Raw genomic sequence first — 25,865 nt, 5'->3', positions numbered from 1 at the left:
TGGCAGACAGAAAAAACATCAACAAACCACAAATGTGGACAAGGATTTTACAAGCTGCACCACACTGCACTTTCAAAAGCATTTACATTCGTGTTAGACGCAGGAATTGTCTTTGTTTTGCGCGCTTACGAACGCCATAGAAAACGAAACAAAACAAAAGCCCTCAGCTCCTGTACTTGATTATAACGCCGTTACGTGTCGAAGCAGGAATTTACGTCATCTTACCACTGCAACATGGGGAATAGAGGGAAATGAACACACGCTACGAATCGTCTCAATCACTCCCTAGAGTTGTAAGGCACATTGAAGGGTGCACCCCCATCATTAATCGTTGGGCCTCTGTAAAAGGAAAGCTGTTGAGCAGTCTTTGAAACAGCTCGGATGAAACACTTGATTGCTTCCATGTGCATCTGGAGCCCACTTCTTATTTTCACTTCACGCCGCCCAAAGCATTTCTAAAACAGGAGATTCGCGTTTGGGAATGCGCCCTGCCCTACAAATAAAACAGGTCTACGGGTCTGAAACCTGCTCCACGGAAAACAGTTCTGTTGCGCTTTTGATCAAAGGGAGATTCTCTGTTCTTACTTTTTGATTACATAACACCCAAAGGGGCTTCTTTGGAGCTGGATTCCAACCAGCATCCTAAAGTTTCTTGGCGGTATCCTTTACAGTCCTCTGTTCGGTCGACAAGGAACAGAAGGGGGCAGCTTTCCTCACACATACAGTGCAATGTACTGTAGTGTTCCCCTTCATTGAATTCGCAGTTCTGCATCAGACCTCTAACTCGTTTCCTTAGCTTGGATTTAAGCCACGAAGCAGGCTTCTACTGTATAAACGTCTAGAGGAATCACAAACTATTTGAGAGGCCATCATCCCAGGGGGAACTGACAAAGTCTATCCCTAAACACCTAGCGCAGTCTCTCGAGAGACTGTCAAAAATCGCTTTCTCCGTTTGTGCTGCAAGTAAGTGAAAACGCGGTCTCAACCCAGAGCCACTTGGCAGCAGCGGCACGTAAATACTGTTACTACCACTGCTCGATACCAACGTTAGCCTATTATACCATGTTCAGCCACCGCTAGAAAATGTAAGGCTCTAGTACTGGAGCAAACAAAAGGAGAGCCAACGTCAAACGTAGAGAGCGACGAGGATGGGATTCGAACCCATGCGTGCAGAGCACAATGGATTAGCAGTCCATCGCCTTAACCACTCGGCCACCTCGTCGATGAAACTGGGCTGTCCAGACATGGGTTGGCGCGCTCCAGATGATCTTTTTCTTTTTTTTCCCTCGTACTCAAGGGTCCTTTTCCTGTTCCACATGCGATTTCAACATTTTCCTTGGGAGATGTCAAGCCAGCAAGCCACTGCTGTGGTTCAGTGGCCATTGTGGAGTTCAGTGGCCCTGTTGTACACAGAAAGCACATTGAGCTCCTTGGACATGAAAAGTTCCAGATAAAAGCCATTTGTCATCCTTTCTCTTGGTGTCGATGTTGCTATTGTATGTAAAGGTGGCAACTTGCTCAGCGAGCAGGCGGAGCACACACCGAATGCAGATGTGTCTGAGTGGTGTGTCCAAGCGGCTGCAAAAGGACAACACTACCGGGGCGCCGTTGCTTAGTTGGTTAAAGCGCTTGTCTCTTAAACAGGAGATCCTGAGTCCGAATCCCAGTGGTGCCTTCTTTGTTCTGTCTTCTCGAATAGAACTGGTCCTTACAGACAACCGCCTACGGCTAGACTTAATTAAATGCAAGTATTCATTTCCTGTCTTTAACGCGACTTGTTTTTCTTAAAATGGATGGAACTTGCAAAACATGAAATACAAACATTGCTAATCAGCGCTAGCGGCTGGCAAAAAAAAAGAAGTCAGCAATGTTTTTTTTCTTTAACCTTAACCCTGCTAATGGAGAAGAGTTAAACGACCGAGTCTATGCAGCTTAAACGGTGCTCATGTCGGGTTCTTAGCTGAAAGGGTGGTAAATCACGCTCACCCCAGTCCTTAATCTTTTAAAAGGATACAATATTGAACCTAGTCGCCACATCACATACATCCTGTTCAACGATAAAAAAGTGACATCTATCCTCGATCCAGAGTAAATCCCACGATGAGGGCATATTTTTTTCCACTTTACCATGAGTCGGGCTCAGCTGCACAGAGGCAAGAGCAGAGCAATGAGGTCACAGGGACAGGGGAGTCACACGCTGGCGGTTTGAACACGCGGAAGATCACTGAGGGATCCACAGTATATGGACCCTCCGTGCGCCATCAGTCCACACTCCGGACTCTGAATCCTGCCATCCGAGTTAAGATCTCGGCGGAACCTGAGGCACAGTTCCTTCTTAAAACGTAATCTGGTGAGCATTTCTAGAATCGTACTTGTATAGATGCAGCCTTTAATGTGTTGCTGGGTTAAAATTGATGACTTCTTGAACTTCAGTAGGCAACTGCCCTCTTGATTTCGGATTTAATTTCTTTATTACAGGGGCGCTTTTATGAAGACAGAGTCATGTTCAGGTACTTTGCTTGATGGAGGAAGCATATTTCGGACTCTGTGATCTGCTCACCTGGAAAGGTCTGCTGTACTACTACAAGAGAGAAGTAGAGTCTGGAAGAATGGACAATTTTATGATGCTTTGGAAGATAATGTTTTTTTTTTCTTTGAAATCGAAATGAATCAGAATATCAGTGCAAAAGACAAACTCTTGGTTTGGTTTAAAGAGATATGGTTTTAAAACAGACAAAATGTAGAAAACAGGTGTTTCTCACTTTTGGAAAAGAATGGACCGGGGGTAATATTTTACTAGGTGCAGTACTCATCTCACTGGGTTACAGTCCTGCAGTGTCACACCAGGGCCAGTGGCGCAATGGATAACGCGTCTGACTACGGATCAGGAGATTGCAGGTTCGACTCCTGCCTGGCTCGGGTCGTTTTTAAACACATCGGGCTACTCCCTAAGTAGTCTGTGCTACTTACTGCATTGTAATCGTACCCAGTAAGATATTTCCTTCATGTAAATGAACTGCACCTGACAGCTTTAGAAAAACACCTGGGCTCAGTACGGTGCTGAGAGCTTAGCGTTGCTGTTCTAATTAGCACGCACTGCATCGGCTATGAGCCCGAACCTTTCAATTATTCCGATCAGTAAGTCAACACGTAGTCCACATGAACGGTAGAAATATTCTCTTGTCTGTCTCTTGTTTGTATAGAACTGAATGTCCCTGACAATGTACTGTTAGTTTTAATTGAAGAACGGCATTTGTGTTCAAATATACCAGACAAGTTTATGTAACTGCTCATGCGACACTCAGTTGTAATTAGTCAAGAAAAAAAAGTCGAACAACAGCTGCGGGTTTGATTCTGAACGTATGAGATTGCAGCGCCTTTTACTTCCATTGACAAATGATAGAGATTCGAAGAGAGATCCTTCAGACCAGCAAGCAAACCCACGGCTTTTTCGGTTTTCTATCTAGGCAACGTTGGTGTCTGCAATAGCATACATGAAAGCGTGATGCAATTTCTGTGGCTACATTTGTTGCACGTCATGCACAGTAAGAGTGTTTCTAACACCAAATAAAAAGTCAACAATTAGCGATCACGCCTTCTCCTCAGTTAACCCACTGAAACCCTTGCTGTTAACAGTTCTTTACTGCGTGCTTTACCAGCACCTACATATCGTGTCGGTTCTTTCAGCTTTATTCATTAGGTTTTCAAAGGCATAAGTAGAGCACCAGAGGTGCGAACGCAAAATGTGTGGTTATCTGAAGAATTGCTTCCCATGGCGGCGGGTCCAAGTGATTTCGCGTTGTTATAGTACCAGGAAAGGAGAAGCGGCACTTCACTTCTGCCGCGCAGGCACAAGGCGACGTGCGGCAGACGCCGGAGTCGGCAGGTTTCGAACCTGCGCGGGGAAGCCCCAACGCATTTCGAGCCCATCGCCTTAACCACTCGACCACGACAAAAGCGAGCCCACCACCGCCGCATTCCTCCTATAATCTAACACGGACTGCGAGGTGGCTGCGGAAACCTTTTTAAAGTTGCTCTCCGTTAAAAAAAATACCTTTCACAAGATTTGTGCCGGCAGACAGACACGCCTCAGAGGGTTTAAGGCTGGCTTCACGTTCAAATGATAAAGTCCCCCAGTCCGGATGTCAAAATGCAACTTTGGCAGACAGAAAAAACATCAACAAACCAAAAATGTGGACAAGGATTTTACAAGCTGCACCACACTGCACTTTCAAAAGCATTTACATTCGTGTTAGACGCAGGAATTGCCTTTGATTTCCGCGCTTACGAACGCCATGGAAAACGAAACAAAACTAAAGCCCTCAGCTCCTGCACTTGATTATAATCCCGTTACGTGTCGAAGCAGGAATTTACGTCATCTTACCACTGCAACACGGGGAATAGAGATGTAACGCAACGGGGGCTCAGGCGGGCGCCCTTGCCGCATCTGGTCGGCCCCATCCCGACTGGAGGCTCAAACCTGGGACTTCCGCGTCTCTCTGCAGCGACCTAGCCCCGTGAGCTAAAGAGAGATCTCTCCACAGCCCAGTAGCTGTGGTCCTGCTATCACAGGGAAGGGCGGTGACGTCACCCGCTCTTGTACGCCGGCTCTTACACAGTGCCTGTCGGCCGTAAGCGTTACAGAGGGAAATGAGCACAAGCTACGAATTGTCTCTAATCAGTCCCTACAGTTGTAAGACGCCTGGAAGCGTGCACCCCCATCATTAATCTTTGCGCATCTGTGCAAGGTAAACTCTGGAGCAGTCTCTGAAACGGCTCAAAGGAAACACGTGATTGATTCCATGAGCATCTGGGGTTCATTTCTTATTTACATTTAATTCAAGGGAAAGGCTTGGGTCAGTTTCAGACGGCCTCCAACAGCGAGATTCAAGCGCCCCACCTTCAGCCCAATCTGCGCCGCCAGAACGCCAACGGCTCCTCTGGTCTTTGGGGTGCGGTTGTGACCCCTTAACCTAAAGTGTTGGTGGCAGACAAATGGAGACTAACAGGTGATGTCCTAGGACATGACTACATTGTGACACTCGGTGGGGATGGTGACCATTGCTTGGAAAAGAGTGCGAGGCCCCTTTAGAAAAACATTTTGTTAACAGGCATTCTGCCTCAGCCTAAACACCTATAGCTTGCAAAGCGCATGCTATTAGACAGGCACCTCTGCAAGACCTTAAGAGTCTCTTAAACTAGTGATAGTAAGGTGTTCCCAATGGGCGATGTTTGGCTTTCAAATCATCTCTCTGTGGAAGCGCCGAGATGCAGCTGTTTAAGGCTTAGAAGCAGCTGACTGTTTCACTACCTAGCTGATTACTGTCAGTCAGGGAGCTCAGAGGTGAAAAGCCTGTCTGAGAGACAATTCGCCGTCGATCAGTTCAATATGTTCCGTACCAGCTCGGCGCACCTGAGATCATCTTGGTAGCCGTGTAGCTCAGATGAGTGAGAGCGTGTGTGTGTGTACCACCGTGATTGGATGCCGGTCCTTCTCAGGTCACAGTAAACCTTCTGCTGCCTAACTTTCCTAATTTTGGGGATCCCTTTGAAAAAGCAAAGGAAAAAAAAAACTGGCTCTTCATCAGCGTGATCGACCCAACCCAGTGTGCCCCAGTGGCCTAATGGATAAGGCACTGGCCTCCTAAGCCAGGGATTGTGGGTTCGAGTCCCATCTGGGGTGCTACTGTCCCTTTTTGAGCGTACAAATGTCCTTTTGATTTGCAAAGCTGCAACCCCACCTTACTCAGTGAGCGTCTCTGCTTTTCTCTCACATACAGTTGGGAGATGTCTTGCACTGAACGGCCTGCTTCAGATCACGCCACAGCACTTCAATGGGATTGGGGTCAGGACTCTTACTCGGCCATCCCAAAATACGGAATTTCTATTGTTTCAGCCACTCTGTTGTTGATGTACTCCTTTGTTTTTGTCATGCTGCATGACCCAGCGTCTTTCGAGTTTTAGATCACAGGCAGACACCCTGACATTCTGCTGTAGAATTTCCTGATACATCTTGGAATTCATCGGTCCCTCGATGATTGCAAGCCGTACAGCCTCCGCTATGCTTCCCAGGTGGGATGAGGTTTTGGAGTTGGTATGCAGTGTTTTGTTATCTCCAAACATAACGTTGTGCACATTTACCAACATGTTCAACTTTTGTCACTGTCCACAGAACATTGTTCCAGGAGTTGCTGTGGAACATCCATGTGGTCTTTAGCAAACTTGAGAGGGGCAGTGGTGGTTTTTTTGGGGGGGAGAGCAGTGGTTTCCTCCATGGTGACCTCGCATGATCACCACTCCTGTTCAGATTTCTTCTTATGGTGGACTCATAAACACAGACGTAAGACAAAGTCAACCACCTGTTCGCTAGATCCCATCCCCACTCAGCTAGTCAAAGATTCCCTCGAAGGACTGGCAGGACCTATAATTAGTATGATGAATGCATCGCTTGCGTCAGGCGTTGTACCTGATCAATTTAAGGTAGCGGTTGCTAGACCGCTCTTAAGAAGTCAAATTTGGATCAACAAGTTCTTAACAACTACAGGCCTGTCTCAAAGGTCCCATTTCAATCTAAAAGTCTTGGGAGAATAGTTGTTGCCCAACGTCAATCATATCTGGATTCAAATAATATACTTGAGAAATTTTAGTCTGGTTTCTGAAACTGCATTAACAAGAGTCGTAAATGATATTCTCTTAGCTACTGATGCAGGGAATGCAACAGTGCTTGTGCTTTGCTTCTAGATCTTAGAGCTGCCTTTGACACGGTTGACCTCTCTGTTTTGTTACACAGGCTTGAGTTTGAGGTTGGCTTATCTGGAACCGTCCTTCAGTGGTTTACTTCACATTTTACTCATCGTTTTCATTATGTTCAAATATCTAATAATTGTACTGCTTCATCAATGTCACCAGTTCAATTTGGGGTACCAGAAGATCAGTGCTGGGACCAATATTGCTCTCTCTCTCTACATGCTGCTGCTAGGTAGGATAATATGAAAAAATAATATGAACTTTCATTCATATGCTGATGACACTCAAATAAACATTTTGTTTACACCAAACGACAACTCTTCTATTATCAGTTTAGTTAAATGCATTAAGGAAGGAAATACTTGGATGTGTGAAAACTTTTTGTTACTCAACTCTGAGAAAAATGAGGATCTGTTGATCGGAGGCAACAATACTGATAGGACTACTATAACTTCAGCACTTAACTCAGAGGATTTAAACATCTGCCTCAAAGAGACAGCACGTAACCTTGTTGTGAAAGGCGCTATATAGAAATACATTGATTTGAATTGAATTGACAATGTAAAATGTTGTGTGTGTTGTTTGTTAAACAAGACTGTCTTTATTTATCAAAAAATAAAAGGAATTTGCTAGGAATGCAAACGTTAGGTTGCGCTTCTTCATGCTGCATCGTCGGCATGAGTGGAGCTTTTTAAACGTCTGTACTTACTGTGCCCCATAAGAAATCGTTTGTCCCCATTCAAAAGAGATTGTGCGATGTCCTGCAGTGTTCGCAAAGCAAACCTTTGACAGTTTGAAAAGAGGAATTTATTCTGCTTCCTGTGCGTGCAGTAGTTACAAAGTTGAACGTCTTTACACGATCTGCTGCAGTTTTCAGTAGGCGGGCTTTGTCAGAGGGCTTGGAAAAACGCACTGTGTTTCGGCTCGGGAAACATCATGAGAAGTGTCCTGCATGTTTTCTGTGTATAGCTGTCTTTTAACGCATACAGAATTCATTCGAAATCATTGATTTCTCCAATTAACAAGGTTCCCTTAAAGGATGAGTCAAAGTAACGTCTAATCGGATTAGTTTCCTTAGAGCTGGTTCAGAGTTTGCTCAAGAGTTTACCTTTCACAGATGCGCAAAGAAAAATGTTGGGGGTGCACGCTTCAAGGTGCCTTACAGCTGTAGGGAGTGATTCGAGACGATTTGTGGCGTGTGCTCGTTCCCATATACCGTACGCCCCGGGGTGCAGTGCTAAGATGAAGTACAATACCGCTTGGGCACGTAACGGCGTTACACGCAAGTGCGGGACGTGAGGCTTTTCGTTTGTTCATTTTGTTTTGCTCTGCTTTGCTTTGTTTCGTGGTCAAGAGGCGTAAGGTAAGTCGTAATCCAGGGAGAACACTGGTGGCAAACAGTCCGAGGTGAGAGGCGAGGTCCAAAGTCGAAAAGGCAGAAGGGGAGTCCAATATCCAGAATAAACGAGGTAATGGAAAAAACGCCAGGTAGAGCTCTCAAGGAGTAGACTCAATACCAGCGGGAAGCAAGTAAAGATGGTAAAAATAGCACTGCGTACCCCACGGTGGAGTGTGTGCAGGTGGGTTAACTCGTGCGGCGGCGTTTGTTAATAATCACCCTCTGCTGGTGCTGTTTAGATTGCTTAAGAGTTGGTCTTAACTGCCTGGCGGTCATGACAAGCTCCTCTTTAAGCTGTGGTTTAGTTTTGCATTCATGTGTTTCTAGAGCAGTTATTTATGGGGGTGGGTGGGTCCTTCACAGAGGCTCAGGACAAATCCCCTGCATGAAAGTCTACTGTGTGCGTTCAAACAGTCACAGGTCAAGAGCCAGGCAGGAGGACAATGGACAGATGAGCCAACGAACTAAAAATAAAAGAACAGATATGAAAAAGCCACCATTTTTTTCTTTTTGACATTTTCCGACTTTCATGCAAGCCAGGACAAAGTTGCTCGTAGCTACTTGTGGATTCAAATACTCTATCAAGTGCTTTGATGAGTTTTTGCAATTTGATTGTCGTCCTGTCAGCCTGTTTCTGTTTTTTTTTTTTCAATCTAGGGATGGAAAGTATGAGGGAAATGATGGAGCAATCAATAACCGCTCCGGAAAAATGGCAGAAAGAAATGGTCCGTCACTAAGGACATTTGTGAAGCAGAGGAGTGACATCACCACAAAGGCGACTTATTCTGCTGATCGTTTTGGTGAATAATGATTGAGGCGTGTTAAGAGAAAGGTAGCTGCGTCAGCATGCTTAGGCTGCAAAGGATAAAGCAAAGGTTTACTCCATGCTGAAAAGAGAAGAAAAGAAGCACAACGTTTCGACTGTGGAGCCTTCTGCACCATCTTCTTTAGCGATGGTGATGATGTTTACATTGGAAAAACTGAGACACGCATACTGGAGGGGCTTGAACCACCAACTTTTCAGCACCACAGAGTCTGACAGTCTTTTGTGCACCCTACATTTGCAGGTTTATGGTCAAAGAAAACAATCACTTGCGCTTCTTGCAGCCGGCAATCTTTTTCCACTGACAACCAAGAAATGGATTTCATCTTTCACAAGCTGTATGGATTTCTTCAAAAACAAGTTATTCCAGAAAGGAAATGAATTCTTGCATTAAACTGAACCAAGCTGTACATGTTTGTCTGAAATGAGACATTCGGCACAACAAGACACGGAGAGAGGCACCGCTGGTATTCAGACCCAGGATCGCCTGCTTACTAGGCGGGCACTTTAAGCCACTAGGGAACAGCGCCAGCGGAGCACCGCGCTTTTACAGACACTTGGACACATCTGCGTTCGGTGTGCACTTAACCTGCTCTCTGAGCCCGTTGCCTCCGTCCCATTTAATAGCAGAACTGATGCCAAGAGAAATGATGAGAAATGGCATTTATCGGGCACTTTTCATGTCCAAGGAGCTCAATGCCCTTGACACCTCCCCAAGGCGACAGAGCTGTGCATTCTTTAGCGACACCATTTTTTCTTTTGTTTAATTTCTATACTTATTGATAGAATAAAAACGATATGTCATGTACTGTAAGGGAAATGTCTCTTTTCATGGGGAAAGCTAGCACCAGCAAATGTTGTGTTTAGAAGAAGTGATTTAACATGACACGTGACCTAATTTACCGGAGCAAAAGCTCACCCAGCAAGCCCTGCTTTACTTCTACAGGAGAGAAGTACTGTAGAGTCTGCAAGATGTTCAGCTGGGTAGCTACGTCAGCATGCCTCGGCTGCAAAGGAACAAGTACTAGGTTTATTGCATGCTGAAAAGAGAAGAACGGAAACACAGCGTTTCGACTGTGAGGTCTTCTCACACCTGAAGAAGCCTCACACCTGTAAAAGGCTCCATGGTTTTCTTTCTTCTCTTTTCAACATGGAATACACCTATTGTCTGCAAGATGTGACAATTTCATGGTGTTTTGGAAGAAAACCTTTTTTCTTTGAATTCAAAATCAATCGGAATTTCAGCACGACACATCAACACTTTTTCTGTTTTAAGGAGATGATATTTTAAACCTGATAAAAATAGTAGGAAACACAAGTTTCTTGCTGTGAAAATTTAGATGGGGAAGTGTACTACTAGTAGCAGTGTAGAGCTCTCTGTGGTGGAGTGCAAGCGCATATTCTATGGGCCAGTGGCGTAATGGATAACGCGTCTGATTTCGGATCAGAAGATTGTAGGTTCGAGTCCTGCCTGGCTCGTGAGGCTTTTAAACCTCTCAGGTTCCTCGGTAACAGGTTGCCGTCATGTATATGAACTATAGAAAAGCATTTGCTACAACCCGTAAATTAGCACGCAAGTGCGGGCTGGTGAACACAGAACTGTATGGAGATCATCTCCAGCTCCGAGCTCAATTGCAATGAAAAAACATGCAGAACAGAACTGGAGAGCAGCTGAATTTGTGCTCGGTAGGGTGGGGAGGACTCAGCATTGCTATTGTTCTAATTGGCATGAACTGCAGGGGATCTGAATCAGAACATGTCAGTTAGTTCGATCATTGCGTCAATATGTAGGCCACGTTAATACAGAATTATTACTTTGTCTGTCTCGTCTTTGTATATAGCTGAATGTCCCTGACAATTTCATGTTAGTTTTTAAGAACGACATTGGTGCTAATAGATACACATATAGCATATAAGGAACACGTAAAAGTTTAGTCCATGCTGAAAAGATAAGAAAACCGCCACAACGTTTCATCTTGGAATAAATCTTTACTTGTTGTTTTGCAGCCTACCCATTCTGACCTAACTCCTCCCTTGAAATTCCCTAACAGATAAGGGTACGTAACGGCTCATGCGATGCTCAGTTGCAATTTGTCCCAAAACAAACAAGAACAGCAGCTGAGGGTTTGAGTTTGAACATGCACTGTATTAAAGCAGCTTTTATTTCCATTGATAAATGCTAGATATTCCTACAGAGATTCTCCAGGTGAGTAAGCGATTCCTGTTTCTGTTTCTATTTCTGTTTCATATATATATATACAGTATATATATATATGTTACATGTGTCTCTGCAATAGTACAAATGTGTTATACACTATCAGGGGCTGCTTTTTTGTGCACCTCATCTACAACAAGGGTTTTTTTTTCATTTATGTTTGTGGACCTTCACCATTTGAGGAAGTGAGTTAGATAAGAAAGTTACAGGTATGGTGAGCAATGACTGACAAAGGCACGTACTGCGTATTCCTTACAGAAGTGTAAGCAATTTGTTCTAAAAAACACCGGCTAAAGTCCAACATCGTTAGCAATCTTATTACTTAAACAGAATTAACATCAATAAACTGTAAGGTGCTGGTACATGCGAGTAGATTTGATCTTCTATTAAACAAAAATGCAATTACAGCTCTAAAAAGGTCAACCTAGACTTCTGGAACAGATCTGTTCAGGTCATCGCTGTTCCTCTGACCTTGTGAGTCTTTGGAATTTTAAAAGTGTATTTTGCTTGCCTTTCATGTGGTCTGTGTACAAGTCACTGTGGCGTATGCGGTCCTACACAGCCTTGCTATAGACGTGACGAGCCTCCGCTATGTTGCAATGGAGAACAGGTTCAGTACGGAGCTGCCGAGAAAATTCAGCTGGAAAGCTCGTTGCAGAAAAGCATCGGTATCTGTGTACAGCGGCAAAGCGTCCATCGTGGGTGCTGAAGAATCGATTTCACAGGCTGCGGGTCCAGGCGATTTAGAGTGTTAAAGGTCCCAGCGAAAACGAAACGGCGCTGGTCCTTTTACACGCACGCACGCAACCAAATGCAAAGGACGCCGTAGTCGGCAGGATTTGAACCTGCGCAGGGAGACCCCAACGGATTTCAAGTCCGTCACCTTAACCACTTGGCCACGACTACAGCGAGCGCCGCGGCCGCTGCCTTCTTGCTACAATCGAACAGGGAGTGCGAGGCGGCGGCGGCAGCGGAGGCAACTTTTTTCAAGTTCGCTCTCCGTTTAAGAAACCTTTTACGCCATACGTGCAAGCACACACACACACACCTTAGAGGACTTAAGGGTGGCTTCAAGTTGGAATGATAAAGTCTCCCCGTTCGGACATGAAAACAGAACGTTCTTAGACAGAAAGCAATCAACAACGGAGACATGTGGACGACGATTTTAGTCACTGCACTTTGAATAGCATTTTTGCTCCAGTTACAGGAGATGCACCAATGGCCCTTGACCTACGCTCTTACCAATGCCTTGAACATTCAAACAAAACAGCCCTCAAGTCCTGCGGTTTAATATAACGCTGTTACGTGTCGAGGCAGTATTTGACTCTGTCCTACCGTTGAGACACGGGGCGTATATGGAAACGAACACATGCTACGGATCGTCTCTAATCGGTCCCTACAGTTGGAAGGCTCCTTGAAGCGTGCACCCCCATCATTCATCTTTGCGCATCTGTGAAAGGTAGACTCTTGAGCAATGTTTGAGCCAGCTCTAAGGCAACTAGTGCTATTGGACAGAGACCTCTGGAAGATCCTAAGAGTCTCTTAACACCACTTCCAGCAGCAAGCTTAATTGTTCGCTGGAGGTCTCCCACCCAGGTACTGACCAGGCAAAGAATCACCACTACATTGAATGAGGAAGTTAATCCTGAAATCCAATTACATATCTCAAGGTAAGACAAATCCATAAGAACATGTCTTAGTATTACTTTGTTTACATTAGTATGGCACTGAGTTGGAGCTCCTCTTTAAGCTGTGGTTTAGTTTTGCATTCATGTGTTTCTAGAGCAGTTATTTATGGGGGTGGGTGGGTCCTTCACAGAGGCTCAGGACAAATCCCCCGCCTGAAAGTCTAATGTGTGCGTTCAGACAGTCACAGGTCAAGAGCCAGGCAGGAGGACAATGGACAGAAGAGCCAACGAACTAAAAATGAAAGAACAAATATGAAAAAGCCACCATCTTTTTCTTTTTGACATTTTCCGACTTTCATGCAAGCCAGGACAAAGTTGCTCGTAGCTACTTGTGGATTCAAATACTCTATCAAGTGCTTTGATGAGTTTTTGCAATTTGATTGTCGTCCTGTCAGCCTGTTTCTGTTTTTTTTTTTTCAATCTAGGGATGGAAAGTATGAGGGAAATGATGGAGCAATCAATAACCGCTCCGGAAAAATGGCAGAAAGAAATGGTCCGTCACTAAGGACATTTGTGAAGCAGAGGAGTGACATCACCACAAAGGCGACTTATTCTGCTGATCGTTTTGGTGAATAATGATTGAGGCGCGTTAAGAGAAAGGTAGCTGTGTCAGCATGCGTAGGCTGCAAAGGATCAAGCAAAGGTTTACTCCATGCTGAAAAGAGAAGAAAAGAAGCACAACGTTTCGACTGTGGAGCCTTCTGCGCCATCATCTTTAGCGGTGATGATGTTTACATTGGAAAAACTGAGACACGCATACTGGAGGGGCTTGAACCACCAACTTTTCAGCACCACAGAGTCTGACAGTCTTTTGTGCACCCTACATTTGCAGGTTTATGGTCAAAGAAAACAATCACTTGCGCTTCTTGCAGCCGGCAATCTTTTTCCACTGACAACCAAGAAATGGATTTCATCTTTCACAAGCTGTATGGATTTCTTCAAAAACAAGTTATTCCAGAAAGGAAATGAATTCTTGCATTAAACTGAACCAAGCTGTACATGTTTGTCTGAAATGAGACATTCGGCACAACAAGACACGGAGAGAGGCACCGCTGGTATTCAGACCCAGGATCGCCTGCTTACTAGGCAGGCACTTTAAGCCACTAGGGAACAGCGCCAGCGGAGCACCGCGCTTTTACAGACACTTGGACACATCTGCGTTCGGTGTGCACTTAACCTGCTCTCTGAGCCCGTTGCCTCCGTCCCATTTAATAGCAGAACTGACGCCAAGAGAAATGATGAGAAATGGCATTTATCGGGCACTTTTCATGTCCAAGGAGCTCAATGCCCTTGACACCTCCCCAAGGCGACAGAGCATTCTTTGGCGACAACATTTTTTCTTTTGTTTTATTTCTATACTTATTGATAGAAAAAAAACGATATGTCATGTACTGTAAGGGAAATGTCTCTTTTCATGGGGAAAGCTAGCACCAGCAAATGTTGTGTTTAGAAGAATTGATTTAACATGACACGTGACCTAACATACCGGAGCAAAAGCTCACCCAGCAAGCCCTGCTTTACTTCTACAGGAGAGAAGTAGAGTCTGCAAGATGTTCAGCTGGGTAGCTATGTCAGCATTCCTCGGCTGCAAAGGAACAAGTAATAGGTTTATTGCATGCTGAAAAGAGAAGAAAGGAAACACAACGTTTCGGCCGTGAGGTCTTCTCACACCTGAAGAAGCCTCACACCTGTAAAAGGCTCCATTGTTTTCTTTTTTCTCTTTTCAACATGGAATACACCTATTGTCTGCAAGATGTGACAATTTCACGGTGTTTTGGAAGAAAACGTTTTTTCTTTGAATTCAAAATCAATCGGAATTTCAGCACGACACATCAACACTTTTTCTGTTTTAAGGAGATGATATTTTAAACCTGATAAAAATAGTAGGAAACACAAGTTTCTTGCTGTGAAAATTTAGATGGGGAGGTGTACTACTAGTAGCAGTGTAGAGCTCTCTGTGGTGGAGTGCAAGTGCATGTTCTATGGGCCAGTGGCGTAATGGATAACGCGTCTGACTTTGGATCAGAAGATTGTAGGTTCGAGTCCTGCCTGGCTCGTGAGGCTTTTAAACCTCTCAGGTTCCTCGGTAACAGGTTGCCGTCATGTATATGAACTATAGAAAAGCATCTGCCACAACCCGTAAATTAGCACGCAAGTGCGGGCTGGTGAACACAGAACTGTATGGAGATCATCTCCAGCTCCGAGCTCAATTGCAATGAAAAAACATGCAGAACAGAACTGGAGAGCAGCTGAATTTGTGCTCAGTAGGGTGGGGAGGACTCAGCATTGCTATTGTTCTAATTGGCATGAACTGCAGGGGATCTGAATCAGAACATGTCAGTTAGTTCGATCATTGCGTCAATATGTAGGCCACGTTAATACAGAATTATTACTTTGTCTGTCTCGTCTTTGTATATAGCTGAATGTCCCTGACAATTTCATGTTAGTTTTTAAGAACGACATTGGTGCTAATATATACATATATAGCATATAAGGAACACGTAAAAGTTTAGTCCATGCTGAAAAGATAAGAAAACCGCCACAACGTTTCATCTTGGAATAAATCTTTACTTGTTGTTTTGCAGCCTACCCATTCTGACCTAACTCCTCCCTTGAAATTGCCAAACAGATAAGGGTACGTAACGGCTCATGCGATGCTCAGTTGCAATTTGTCCCAAAACAAACAAGAACAGCAGCTGAGGGTTTGAGTTTGAACATGCACTGTATTAAAGCAGCTTTTATTTCCATTGATAAATGCTATATATTCCTACAGAGATTCTCCAGGTGAGTAAGCGATTCCTGTTTCTGTTTCTATTTCTGTTTCATATATATATACAGTATATATACAGTATTGTACTATTATTATATAATTCGTTACACTGTGGCTGTGTTGTGTGTGTTAAGCTGCTGTTGCACTGCAATTTCCCTCACGGGATCAATAAAGTATCTATCTATAAGAAGACATTACCAACAACGACCACAAGATGGAGATATTGTCTAGACATTACCAACAACGACCACAAGATGGAGATATTGTCCAAAGAGGCAAGAAGGGCAAAGCCGCGATAAGGTAAAATCATTTTTTGTAAGAGATTGGTGTCAGAATGCACATCCGTATCCCAAACAGAATCTCTAGTAAAATATGATCATTTGTGAAACAGGCAAATGAGTGTCTGCTACAATATGATTGCTACAGATGCAGCCATTCAAAATGTGCGGGCGATACCGCATTATTTTCCGGTACGCTGTACGCAGTCTACCGCGAGTTACCGGTAAATACCGCTAGCAAAATAATAGTATCCGGAATTTCCGCAAGGTGGAGCTAATAAAGCTCAACTTCTCATGTTTGAGCTGTAGCCATCAAAGTCTTTAATGAAGATATTACTAATAGTATTAATAATAAATGACCTTGGACAAGCTGTAAACTCAAAGTATTGCCCTGGTCCACATTATTTTTTTCACTGACCTTCTTTGTAAAAGTAACACCACAGCATTTCGCAATCACGCATTTTTTTCCAATCATGCAAAGTACAGTAATTTTTGAGAATCGATTCACCATGCCTTTCACATGCTCATAAAAGAGATTGATTTAGGAACATAAACATATTACCGTATGCAAACTGTACTGTATACAGTTTGTATATGTATATGTATATGTATATTTAATGTCTTAACTGTGCCCGTTTAAGTATTGAATATTTATATGGAATTTTACCACTGAAGGGAAATCTTAGTGCCTGAGCATAAAAAGAATAGGAGCGTAATGCAACGCGTGTGAAGGCCATAAACGATATTAATTTTGGAACATAAACATACAGTATATGGCTGGTCTCGGTACTTTAAAGAAAACATACACGAAACATGGTTTCATTATGACCAGAATCGGTCTTGAGATATTTTTAACTTGATTTACAGTATTTGAGAGGTATGTCTTGACACCGATACTACGTAAATACTCCTCACGTATATGTTTCTAGGTTTATATTATGCATTTCATACGGTCAAATTGCTTTTGAGCAACTGATAAGAAGCGCGAAACGGTATGCCCAGGGCGTTTTAGTTTTTGTTTTGTTTTAATGCAGTGCAGTGGATTGATTAGAGATATCAAGTACATACAAGTCATTTTTTAAATGTTGTAGTTCGTCTTGTAAAAATGTTACGAGTACATCATCTGTCAACAATTACACAGGTTCTGTTTCCATATTGCGGTTTTTGGTTACGTAATACTATTTTCTAATTTCACGTTGTGAATATATGATTTGGGCAAACAGAGCCGCAAAGAAGTACATTATGGGTTGTTGTTGTTTTTTTGCAGTTTTATCTAAAATAAGCGATGCTTAAACCTTTGTCTGATTCTTGTGAAACTATCCACACGACAGTTACCTAGGAGTTGACTTCAGTGATGTCACTGATGGGATGTTTCTAAAAATCCATCCTCTGTAAAACATCTTCTCTAGTTGTTCTGCATATGTATTCGCTAATGAAGCTGTGTGTTCTGAGCCTGGTTCTCTACATTTCTGTATGAACCAGCTTAGAGGGCTAAAGACAGCTTGTGTTTAAATTGAGTGTAAGGTAATTTATGCTTCTAAAGTCATGGTCAGCATTTATTATTGTACTGTGCTGTAAACTTCTTCTGTGCCTAATTACATTATTTTATAGTCGATAATGTTTCTGTAGTGCTTTTTCAGCCCTCAGCATGTGACTGCGCTGGTGGTGCTGTGGGTTAGGTTCCTGACTCCTATGGCACATGGTCTGTGGTTGAATCTCATGGAACTATGACTTTAATTTTTAACAAACATTTCTTTGAAAAAATGAAACATTTCCCTTGGTCAGAGATTAAATAAAATCTCACTCGCATCAAAACAAATTTATATTTCTAAATATCACAACATGATCGAATTTACGTCTTTTTAATAACAATGAATAGTCACCTATGCGTTACAAAATAAACATTTATATTGATTTGAATCGAGTTTTGATTTAAATCGTAAACGCGTGTTTAAAGGCGATATACTGTATAAAAGCGCTTATTCTTATGGAATGTGTTTGGCCGGGGATTCAAAAAAATTATTTTTTTTAATCGCGTATCTAAGGAAAATTGCAGTATAACTTTGTTCATGCACAAACAGTGGCATGTTACATTATAATTTGGGTGTCTCCTCTTGCCAGAAAGCTCTAAATTGGATTTTGAGTGCGGTTTTTGACTTTTTCTAAATTGCAACCCATAAATAAAGCTGATACAGTTTAGACTTACTGTATTCTAAACTGTATTACAACATCACATTGGACAATGCAACGTAAATTGCAAAAATGCACTTGGAATCTGTCCAAGCCCTACTACGAAAATTATTAAAACTGCGACACTTATCATTCATCTTTAAATAAACTTTATTTTATATAGCGTTTTAAGCGAATAGGTAATTAGATTGCTCATAAACCTAATCGCTTTTTCTACATAAACACAGCGTGATTGCTCTCTGAAAATGCTTTTTTCTTTATATTTAGGCTCAGATTTCAACTATAGATTGTATTATTATAAACTTTCTTGGAAAAATGTCTTTTATGTAAACCATGTTTGCTATTAATTCATTTAGGGCTAAAATACGTTCATTGTCTTCCAATCGAGTCGAGTTGACATTGGAAGCTTGCCACGCCCGGACTGTTACACCAACGCATTAGCATGTTGAAGCGATTTCATTGAGGAGGCCATCTACTAGTTAACACTGTACTTCCTACTTTGAAAACACCTGTGAAATTGGTTTAATTCGTCACAGCCAGCACTCCGGCAGAGAGGGGGGTTGTACTCGTTAATGTCTGATGACATACAAGTGGAAAGATTACAGATTTTAATCGTTTTTTTTCTGAACCAGGGAAAATCTGATCATGTTTCTCTATAACAATAATAAAAAACTTTATTTTAAATTATTTTACATATCCCGCTTGCACATCGCACGACTTTAATAAATCTATTCTTTATTAATACTAAATAAATAATACTAAAAATACTACAGCAAAGAGGTCACTTGATTTTTGGAATAATTCCAAATAGCACAATGATCCACTGGCATTCCTGAAGTCTGTTTAGTGCATAATCTTCCAAATACAATCACTAAGCAATTATAAGAATTATACCATCCTATTTCTTTGTGATGTCCTGTAAAAACTAAACCTATTTTTATAAGGCTTTTACTCAAAAGGTTTCCAAACACACAAAGCATTTGTGAAGTACTATAGTATTTCTAAAGGTTACTGGTACAACATCAATCATTAAAGCTTAACAATAAAGTTTAGATTGCTGACTATGGACTAACTACATTAACTAACTGCAATGCAACATTATACATTTTACAAGAATATCTGGTTGAAGTCTTGCATTTGTAGCCAATTTAATGCGAGAGAAATAAGCCAATTTAATTATTTCACAAAAAATAATGTAATATAAAATGGATGTTTTTAACTTTATTGTAGTGTTTTAGAAACTAATATGTCTTCAAAAATGGTTGTTTTTCACTCCTAGGAATGAAAGCTGTTGTTATATGATGTTTATTTTCAAATTTGGAAAAATCAAAGGATTCTAGCTTTCTCCCCTTGCAGGCATCGGACACAGAGAACCTCATGGTTTTCCTAAAAATCATTTTTTATGTTCCCTGGTGTTCCAAACTTAGTTTTAATTTGTTATTATGTTAAAAACAGGGTAATACATTTCTAATTGGACTATAAATAATGTCATATTGTCTGCTATAAAACTGATGTTTTCAACTCTATTGTAGAGATTCTAGAATCAACTAATAGAGAATTGAAATAAAAAAAGGGCATAAGAAAACATTACCAACAACGACCACAAGATGGAGATATTGTCTAGACATTACCAACAACGACCACAAGATGGAGATATTGTCCAAAAAGGCAAGAAGGGCAAAGCCGCGATAAGGTAAAATCATTTTTTGAAAGAGATTGCTGTCAGAATGCACAACTGAATCCCAAACAGAATCTCTAGTCAAATATGATCATTTGTGAAACAGGCAAATGAGTCTCTCAGGTGCCCATTGCTCATTTTCAGACACATTTATGCAATACTTTCACCATGCGTTGAGCAATAGGGATTAAAGATACCAGAGGTAAGGTTTAAAAGTGATTCTGAGGTGCAACACATCAGCAATACAGCTAGGCATCTGAAATGCGGGGTTTGAGAGCCCTTCAGGGAACACCGTACCCTAAAGGTACCAGAAGTCCAGTAGTATAAGCATTAAGTCACTGTCACCCCTGTTACAATGTGATTGCTACATATCTTCATTTCTTTGGTTTTTAAGGAGTAAGAGTGCAGGGGGTCTAAATCTGCGATCCAGTGTGTTGAAGTATTTCACAACATTACCTGTAGCCCGTATGGAAATAAATACTAATTCTGATTATTGCCCTGGGCATGTACCAATAAATCACTGAGCATATATATATATATCACTGTGTTGAAGCTAGAGACCTGTATGTAATATTATGGTGCTAAAATGTCATTTTCACATATATTAATGTAATAAATGATTGCTTATGCTTTATAAACAAATCTAATTAAAATAAATGATTAAGTTTTGTATTTATCTTGTACCATAGAACATGATTTTCTTTGTATTTCAAGCCCACAAAGTGTCCAAATGACGCACTACATGATATAAGGAAGATTATCACATGCATATCGGTATTATCTTTCTTATGAAAATGCATTCCTTTCATTACCTTTTACTTTTTAAAATGAACTCAAATTGTGTATAATGTAATAATTTAAGTAGAAGTGCTTCACTGCTCTATGCCGTCTGGAAATAAATCCTCAGACTACTTACTGCCCTGGGCATGTACCAATAAATTACAGGAGCACATCTATATATCACTGCGTTGAAGCAGGAGACACACAATCACTGCAAACACATCCTAAATACAGTGTTCTAGCACCTTTGACCTCATCCAGAACATATCATTTCTTGAAAGGGATTGCTGTCCGAATGCACATCTGAATCCCAAACAGAATCTCTAGTAAAATACGATCATTTGTGAAACAGGCAAATGACTGTCTCAGGGGCCCATTCCTCATTCTCAAGACACATGTATGCAGTACGTACACCATGCATTGAGCAATAGGGATTAAAGACACCACAGCTAAGGTTAGAAGTCATTCTGACTATATTCTAAAATATTGGACTCATATTCTTATGATGGCAGACATGATGCTGCGTTTAAAACCGGGGTTAATGGACATTATATGACTGTCAATTCTGTTTTGTTTTGGAGACTCTTGGCTGCCTATATGGTACACTGCAGCGTGAAGGAATTATTTTCCAAAACTGTGTCAGCTCAAAAGTTGTAAGAGAACCTCTCCAGCTGCTTTAACTCTCTTCATTTTTGTCATTTAATTGTCTGTCGGCCCTATGTGGCAGCGTTGCATGACAACCCCTCTCACCACGGAAAGGAACCTAACAGCTTTGGTAAGAGAGGAGAAAAGGACCTGGCCAGTAAGGGGCACGAACCCGTGACTTTGGCGTTATTAGCACCATGCTCTAACCAACTGAGCTAACCGGCCTCACAACAGTGGCTCTCTCTGTGCTGCAAAAAATCGAACTCAGGGAATTTCTTTTGCCCTCCTTTGAATAGAAAGCCATGTAATTCAGTGTACGGGCTTTCTCATGCAGTTTCATGGTTCTTGTAACCCAAATCCTACACTGGCCTGAAGTGCCCCCCATTTCACAGAATTTTTCAGCTGATTTAAAATGTACCTAAAGGAGAAGCATTATTGAAGACGATCAATTACCAAGAGCTTTTGTCAAAGGTTTTGGTGGTCATTTTTAATGACCACAGAGCGCTGTGACCTCGGTTTTACATCTCATCCAAAAGACAGCGCCCTTTTACAACACAGTGTCTCCGTCACTATGCTGGGGCATTGGGACCCGCACAGACCTCAGGGTGAGCGCCCCACCGCCGGCACCATTAACACCGCTTCCAGCTGGAAGCTTTGTTTTTCCCTGTAGCTCACCCTCATCCGGGTACTGACCTGGCTCACACCTGCTTAGCTTCAGTGGGTTTTCAGTTGCGAGTTGCAAGGGGATGCAAGTGATGGAGCAGCTCGCTGCAAAAGCCACTGCATTGGCCGGGAATCAAAGCCGAGCCTCCCGCGTGGCAGGCGAGAATTCTACCACTGAACCACCAACGCTCAGAACCCGGGCCTTCAAAAAAGACGCTTTTTTGGTGCTCTGTGCAAAAAGCGTCGACATCTGCTTCCAGCTGTAAAATGCCATTCGCGGACGCTGAAGAACTTATTTGCAAGGGAGCGGGTACAAGCAATTTGGCATTTTAAAACCACCAGGAACACCGAACAGGCGCGCTTCTTTGCTTGCGCCGAAACACAACGACAGGAGGTGGACAACGTAGTCGGCAGGATTCGAACCTCTTTCTGTCTATTATATACTAAATGTTCTCTTGTCTGTCTCTTGTTTGTATAGAACTGAATGTCCCTGACAATGTACTGTTAGTTTTAATTGAAGAACGGCATTTGTGTTCAAATATATCAGACAAGTTTACGTAACTGCTCATGCGACACTCAGTTGTAATTAGTCAAGAAATAAAGTCGAACAACAGCTGCGGGTTTGATTCTGAACGTATCAGATTGCAGCACCTTTTACTTCCATTGACAAATGATAGAGATTCGAAGAGAGATCCTTCAGACCAGCAAGCAAACCCACGGCTATTTCGGTTTTCTATCTAGGCAACGTTGGTGTCTGCAATAGCATACATGAAAGCGTGATGCAATTTCTGTGGCTAAATTTGTTGCACGTCATGCACAGTAAGAGTGTTTCTAACACCAAATAAAAAGTCAACAATTAGCGATCACGCCTTCTCCTCAGTTAACCCACTGAAACCCTTGCTGTTAACAGTTCTTTAATGCATGCTTTACGAGCACCTACATATTGTGTCGGTTCTTTCAGTTTTATTCATTAGGTTTTCAAAGGCATAAGTAGAACACCAGAGGTGCGAACGCAAGATGTGTGGTTATCTGAAGAACTCATTTCCATGGCAGCGGGGCCAAGCTATTTAGTGTTTTTATAGTACCAGGGAAGGAGAAGCGGCACTTCACCTTTGCCGCGCAGGCACAAGGAGACGTGCGGCAGACGCCGTAGTCGGCAAGATTTGAACCTGCATGGGGAGTCCCCAACGGATTTCGAGTCCATCGCCTTAACCACTCGGCCACGACTACAGCGAGTTCACCATCGCCGCATTCCTCCTTTAATCTAACACGGAGTGCGACGTGGCTGCGGAAACCTTTTCAAAGTCGCTCTCCGTTAAAAAAAAATAATACCTTTGACAAAATACGTGCCGGCAGACAGACACGCCTCAGAGGGTTTAAGGGTGGCTTCATGTCGGAATGATAAAGTCTCCCCGTCCGGACATGAAAATGCCACTTTGTTACACACAAAAAAAGAATCAACAACAGAGAAATGCCCACAAGCATTTGAAAAGCCGCACCACGTCGCACTTGAAATAGCTCTTACATTAGTGGTAGACACAGGAATCGCATTTTTATTTACGCTCTTACCAACGCGATGGAAAGCAAAACAAAGCAAAGCAGAGCAAAACAAAACGAACAAACGAAAACCCTGCACATAACGCCGTTACGTGCCCAAGTGGTATTGTACGTCATTCTAGCACTGCACCCCGGGGCGTACGGTACATGGGAACGAGCACACGCCACAAATCGTCTCGAATCACTCCCTACAGCTGTAAGGCGCCTTGAAGCGTGCACCCCCAACATTCTTCTTTGCGCATCTGTGAAAGGTAAACTCTTGAGCAAACTCTGAACCAGCTCTAAGGAAACTAATCCGATTAGACGTAACTTTGACTCATCTTTTTGCGCTCAGTGCTGGATTGCTCAAACTCCAGCTAGGGTTAGGGTTAGCATTACCACCCTACTTAGACACTTTGTTTACGCTCAGTGCTGGATTTTGGGAACTTCAGGACGAGTGGGAATTTTCTCCTATCTGTCCATTCTGTTTTGTTTTGGAGACTCTTGGCTGCCTATGTTGTACAGTGCAGCGTGAAGGAAACATTTTCCAAAACTGTGTCAGCTCAAGAGTTGTAAGAAAACCTCTCCAGCTGCTACAACTCTCTTCATTTTTGTCATTTAATGTGACACTCGATGTATAACTGGAGCCTCACATATGCAAATGGTGCGGCTCCAGTTCGACACCCAGTTCGACACCACTTTACAGTATATGACAAAAGCATGGCAAACTGTGCCGGACCAGCAGATAACTTCCGCTTATTTTGACCATATTAAACATTGGAAATCTTCCCACTTGCATTTGTGACACTTGATTTTGGCTCCACCTAAGAAACTCTTAAATCTTCTAACACTTTTCTCTTCTCCCGCAACACACTTGTCTGTCGGCACTATGTGGAAGCGTTGCATGACAACCCATCTCACCACGGAAAGGAACCTAACAGCTTTGGTAAGAGAGTAGAATTACCTGAAGAACTGCTTTCCATGGAAGCAGGACCAAGCGATGTAGCATTTTTATAGTACCAGGAAAGGAGAAGCGGCACTTCGCCTTTGCCACACAGGCACAAGGCGACGTGCAGCAGACGCCGTAGTCAGCAGGATTCGAACCTGAGCGGGGAGTCCTCAATGGATTTCAAGTCCATCGCCTTAACTACTCGGCCACAACTACAGTGAGCTCGCCGCCGCCGCATTCCTCCTCCGGAGTGCGAGGTGTCTGCGGAAACCTTTTTAAAGTCGCTCTCCGTTAAAAAAAAAATACCTTTCACAAGATACATGCCGGCAGACAGACACGCCTCAGAGGGTTTAAGGCTGGCTTCACGTTCAAATGATAAAGTCTCACCGTCCGGATGTCAAAATGCAACTTTGGCAGACAGAAAAAAAACATCAACAAACCACAAATGTGGACAAGGATTTTACAAGCTGCACCACACTGCACTTTCAAAAGCATTTACATTCGTGTTAGACGCAGGAATTGCCTTTGATTTGCGCGCTTACGAACGCCATACAAATAAAACAGGTCTACGGGTCTGAAACCTGCTCCACGGAAAACAGTTCTGTTGCGCTTTTGATCAAAGGGAGATTCTCTGTTCTTACTTTTTCATGACATAACACCCAAAGGGGCTTCTTTGGAGCTGGATTCCAACCAGCATCCTAAAGTTTCTTGGTCGTATCCTTTACAGTCCTCTGTTCGGTCGACATGGAACAGAAGGGGGCAGCTTTCCTCACACATACAGTGCAGTTCTGCATCAGACCTCTAACTCGTTTCCTTAGCTTGGATTTAAGCCACGAAGCAGGCTTCTACTGTATAAACGTCTAGAGGAATCACAAACTATTTGAGAGGCCATCATCCCAGGGGGAACTGACAAAGTCTATCCCTAAACACCTAGCGCAGTCTCTCGAGAGACTGTCAAAAATCGCTTTCTCCGTTTGTGCTGCAAGTAAGTGAAAATGCGGTCTCAACCCAGAGCCACTTGGCAGCAGCGGCACGTAAATACTGTTACTGCCACTGCTCGATACCGACGTTAGCCTACTATACCATGTTCAGCCACCGCTAGAAAATGTACAGCTCTAGTACTGGAGCAAACAGAAGGAGGGCCAACATCTAACAGGCACACGTGTCAGACATAGAGAGCGCCGAGGATGGGATTCGAACCCATGCGTGCAGAGCACAATGGATTAGCAGTCCATTGCCTTAACCACTCGGCCACCTCGTCAATGAAACTGGGCTGTCCAGACACGGGTTGGCACGCTCCAGATGATCTTTTTCTTTTTTTTCCCTCGTACTCGAGGGTCCTTTTCCTGTTCCACATGCGATTTCAACATTTTCCTTGGGAGATGTCAAGCCAGCAAGCCACTGCTGTGGTTCAGTGGCCAGTGTGGAGTTCAGTGGCCCTGTTGTACACAGAAAGCACATTGAGCTCCTTGGACATGAAAAGTTCCAGATAAAAGCCATTTGT

General features: G+C 42.9%; 8 non-coding genes across 8 annotated transcripts; 4 read left to right on the top strand and 4 right to left on the bottom strand.

The window, feature by feature from the left end:
- Positions 1-1,140: 1,140 nt before the first annotated feature.
- trnas-gcu (transfer RNA serine (anticodon GCU)) lies at positions 1,141-1,222 on the bottom strand. Its single transcript has one exon. It is a non-coding gene; the product is annotated as a tRNA-Ser (tRNA).
- A 1,624-nt stretch (positions 1,223-2,846) lies between these two features.
- trnar-acg (transfer RNA arginine (anticodon ACG)) lies at positions 2,847-2,919 on the top strand. The gene has a single exon. It is a non-coding gene; the product is annotated as a tRNA-Arg (tRNA).
- Positions 2,920-5,610: 2,691 nt separating this feature from the next.
- trnar-ccu (transfer RNA arginine (anticodon CCU)) lies at positions 5,611-5,683 on the top strand. The gene has a single exon. It is a non-coding gene; the product is annotated as a tRNA-Arg (tRNA).
- A 4,692-nt stretch (positions 5,684-10,375) lies between these two features.
- On the top strand, positions 10,376-10,448 carry trnar-ucg (transfer RNA arginine (anticodon UCG)). Its single transcript has one exon. It is a non-coding gene; the product is annotated as a tRNA-Arg (tRNA).
- Positions 10,449-12,008: 1,560 nt separating this feature from the next.
- trnas-uga (transfer RNA serine (anticodon UGA)) lies at positions 12,009-12,090 on the bottom strand. Its single transcript has one exon. It is a non-coding gene; the product is annotated as a tRNA-Ser (tRNA).
- A 2,766-nt stretch (positions 12,091-14,856) lies between these two features.
- Positions 14,857-14,929, top strand: trnaq-uug (transfer RNA glutamine (anticodon UUG)). Its single transcript has one exon. It is a non-coding gene; the product is annotated as a tRNA-Gln (tRNA).
- An 8,095-nt stretch (positions 14,930-23,024) lies between these two features.
- On the bottom strand, positions 23,025-23,106 carry trnas-cga (transfer RNA serine (anticodon CGA)). The gene has a single exon. It is a non-coding gene; the product is annotated as a tRNA-Ser (tRNA).
- A 2,434-nt stretch (positions 23,107-25,540) lies between these two features.
- trnas-gcu (transfer RNA serine (anticodon GCU)) lies at positions 25,541-25,622 on the bottom strand. The gene has a single exon. It is a non-coding gene; the product is annotated as a tRNA-Ser (tRNA).
- Between the last annotated feature and the right edge of the window lie 243 nt (positions 25,623-25,865).

Source organism: Lepisosteus oculatus, unplaced genomic scaffold, assembly GCF_040954835.1.
Source record: "Lepisosteus oculatus isolate fLepOcu1 unplaced genomic scaffold, fLepOcu1.hap2 HAP2_SCAFFOLD_213, whole genome shotgun sequence".
Lineage (NCBI taxonomy): Eukaryota > Metazoa > Chordata > Actinopteri > Semionotiformes > Lepisosteidae > Lepisosteus > Lepisosteus oculatus.
The sequence above is the reverse complement of the archived record's forward strand: the minus strand, read 5'-3'. Positions and strand labels throughout refer to the sequence as shown.